This window comes from Nannospalax galili, unplaced genomic scaffold, assembly GCF_000622305.1.
Source record: "Nannospalax galili isolate Female #2095 unplaced genomic scaffold, S.galili_v1.0 scaffold78, whole genome shotgun sequence".
NCBI lineage: Eukaryota > Metazoa > Chordata > Mammalia > Rodentia > Spalacidae > Nannospalax > Nannospalax galili.
This window is the reverse complement of record NW_008343387.1, coordinates 5,886,572-5,890,275: the sequence shown is the minus strand read 5'-3', so window position 1 is coordinate 5,890,275 and position 3,704 is coordinate 5,886,572. Positions and strand designations below refer to the sequence as shown.

Sequence of the window (3,704 nt, the reverse complement as noted above, 5' to 3'; positions counted from 1 at the left end):
GGGAAATGGCTCTTTCTGCATTCTGCTGGCCTTGTCAGGTTAGACACCAGGGGCTCTTTTTACTGCCAGAGACTCCCTCCAGTGGCGTATCTGCTGTTGTTGCCGTATTACCCCATCCTCTCCTGATTCATGTGGGCTGTTCAAGTGAGGACATCCTCCTAGGGCAGGGGACTCTGCAGAGGGAGATCCAAGGAGCTTCTGGTCAGACATGGCTTTCTGTGATTTGGGGCTCTGGGCTTGGCTGAAACATCGTTATTGCTTTGTTTCAGGCAATACACTGCCAGGTGCCTACTGCTTCACCTCTGTTTAAATGAGGGACTTCAAGGCTAGACAGCATGGCTCTTTTCAGTTTATTGCATGAAGGAGTTACACTAGTCCAATTTAAAAGCAGACCCTAAATGGTTACACTATACAAGCTCTGAGGTTTTTAAACTTGTGACAAGGGACAGAAGAAAAATTTTATTCATTGCAAATAAATCACTTAAAACCCATGAAACTTCACCTGATCATTCTTAGTCTCTATCTGACTCTATCCAGGAACTGGCATATGTTCTTGTGCTGGTCACCCTGTTTCTGAATGACTTCTCCATATTCTGGATGCTCAATTACAGTACCTTTGCAGGCAAATTTCTTCTTAAATGCCTTCACTAGTTTCTTTTTATTGTAATCATCAGGAATCCCTTGGACAATAGTAAGGGTCTTCCTGCCATTTCTTTGTTGAATTCTTATATAGATATAATCCTCAGTGCCATCAGGAAGCAGGTCATCACCCTTACTTGCATCAGCAGAGAGGTCAAAAGAGTGGAGGTTCTGGATAGTGGACATACGGACATACGATGTGATTCCTTTTCCTGGGTGGAAACAGCCTGCGGAAGGCTGCTGCAGGAGAAGGCAAGTGAGGGGAGGGGGAGGCAGCTGAGTCCTCAGTGACAGCTCAGTGACTGGGGCCCTTTGTTTTCTTAAATTTTTTTATAATCTTTGCTTGAGAAGTCCAATTTGTCAACTTTATCCTCAAGTCTTGATATTCTGTTTTCCATTTCATTCATCCTATTGGTGAGCCTTACTCCTGTCGTTTCTAATTGGCTTACCGAGTGTTTCACTTCCTTCATTTCAGCCTGAGTCTTCTTCAATATTTCTAACTCTTCTGAATTCATTCAGAAGTTCATCCCTATCTTCCTTCAGTTCTTTGACTTCTTTGTTTGTGTGTTCTTTAAATTCAATAAATTCTTTTATCATGTTTATAATTGTTCTTTTAAAGTCCATGTCCTGTGTTATCTCTGGGGGTTCTCATTGTACTCCTGTACAAACTGTTGATACTAGGTGGGGATGTATTATTTGGGTTCATGTTATTATTTTTTCACTGTGACTTTGACATGTGGATTTCTTCTGTAGTTTCTGATTCTTGTGTGAGACTCAAGCCTTCTTTTGTTGAGTTTAGGTCTGCTTCTGTTTGTAAATTTTATGTGCCATTGTGGTTTACTTGTTGGACATGAAAAGCTGGTTGGTCTAGGCTTCAGGTTCTCTCTTTTGATTTTATATTGGAGGGGCCAGATCATTTTCATAATGATGCTTGGGAGTTCCCACAGAGGCCCAGGTTGGATGAGGATCAGATGCTCTTGGGCTTTCTCCTAAGGTCTGGATTCTTCTAGTCAGCAGGCACAGAACAAATTGAGAGGATTGCTAGGTAGAACAAGGATTCAGGACTCTCAGGCACTCAGGGAAGGAGGCTAGTCTCAGGAATTCAGAGCAAGCAGGGCAGGAGACTGGTCTCAGGAATCCAGGACGGGGATGGGACATCCAGGGATGAAGGCCGTTCTGGGGTATGCAAAGGCAAGGTGGGGAAGGAAACAGGCTTTGAAGGCTCCAGGGGACTAGACTGAGGAATTGGGTTCATCTGGGTGCAAAGGATCAGGAAACCGTGGGGAGTTTGGGCCAAGAAGGTAGTCTAGAGGTCTGGGGTGCCAAGAGAAGAAATGGGCCAGTGCCCAAACTAGGAGGAGAGATGGGGTAGGGGAGCTGGGAATGTGAATGAGGTTGTGGGAGTAGTCAAGGCACAGTGGGTGTCTATCATTTAGCTTTTAAATATATAAATGTGAATTTTTCTATTAGAACCAATTTTTTGTTGGTTTTGTTTTGTTTTGTTTTGTTTTGTTTTGTTTTGTTTGAGACAGGGTCTCCCTATAGCCCCAGCTGGCCTGGACTTACCATTCTCCTACCTGTCCCTCCTGAGAGCTGCCATTACAGCTCTGACCCCAATTGTCGTTTTATTATTATCACTTGAATTGGATACCAATATTACACACTGGGATTACCAACATGTCTGGAAGAACCAGGTGACCACGTGTTCCAAGTTCTTGTGCTATCTTTAAATTTATTTTTAGCCATGTTTTTAGTGCAAATAAGCTTGTGTTTGACATGACAGTTTGAGGCTTTTAACAAGGAAAATTATAAAATACGACAGAACTTTAATATTTTTATAATACATTGTATCTTTTGCATGTAAGAAACATCTCTGGGCTAGAGAGATGGCTTAGTGGTTAAGAGCACTGACTGCCCTTGCAGAGGACCTGAGTTCAATTCCCAGCAACTACATGGTGATTAACAACCTCCTAACTCCAGTTCCAGGGGATTTGATGGCCTCTTCTGACCTCCATGTGCTTGCACAGCACGAGAGAACTTACACACTTGCAGGCAAAACATTCATTTACATAAAATAAAAAATAATATATTAAATTTTTAAAAAAATTTTTTAATCTCAGTGTTGATTTCAGTGCTAGGAACACACTGCCAACTATTATAAGGAATCCTTCTTAAAATTTTTATATTATTAGCTTATATTACTAGTTTGAGGCTGTATCACATTATGTTCAGATTATTATGTGCAAGCATCATTAGTGTTTTAGCATTATACAGTGAACCACTACATTTTGTTACTAATTTTAATGGTTTTCTTATACATATATACATTTAACATACAAATGTCTTAACAGTTTGTTCTAGCTTGTTTCTCCATTGCTGTGAAAAAAAAATCTGACCACTACCACCTTGGGAGGAAAGGGTTTCTTTGTCTTAAATCTCCCAGGTCACAGTTCATCAGGCAGCCCAAGGTAGGAACTCAGGGCAAGAACCTGGAGGCAGAAGCTGGAGCACAGACCATGGAGGATCTATGTTTACTGACTTGTTCCTCTGCCTCCTGCTTAGCCTGCTTTCTTATATAACACACCCCCACCTTCCCAGGGCTGGCACCACCTACAGTGAGCTGGGCCCTCCCACATCACTCAACAGTCAAGAAGACACTCCACAGGCATGGCTACAGGCCAGTCCAACGGAGGCAATTCCCCCAATTGAGGGTCCCTCAACCCAGGTGTGTCAAGTTGACACTAAAGATATCCAGCACAGAGTTTAATCCCTTCAAGGTAAAAATTTTGTTATTTTGAATAATACCATATACATTTGCAGGTTTGTTTATGTTACAAATGATAGTAAATAAAATTTATAATGCAGGGCTGGCGAGATGGCTCAGCAGTTAAGACTATTGGCTGCTCTTGCAGAGGACCTGGGTTCAGTGCCCAGCACCCACATGGCAGCTAATAACTCTCCCTAACTCCAGTTCTACGGAATCCAATGCCTTCTTCTGACCTCCATGGGCATTGCAAGACATGGGCGCACTTACATACATGCAGACAATACACTCATATACATAA

General features: G+C 42.2%; 1 pseudogene; it reads right to left on the bottom strand.

Moving 5' to 3' along the window:
• Positions 1 to 519: 519 nt before the first annotated feature.
• On the bottom strand, positions 520 to 825 carry LOC103739291 (annotated as a pseudogene).
• Positions 826 to 3,704: the final 2,879 nt, after the last annotated feature.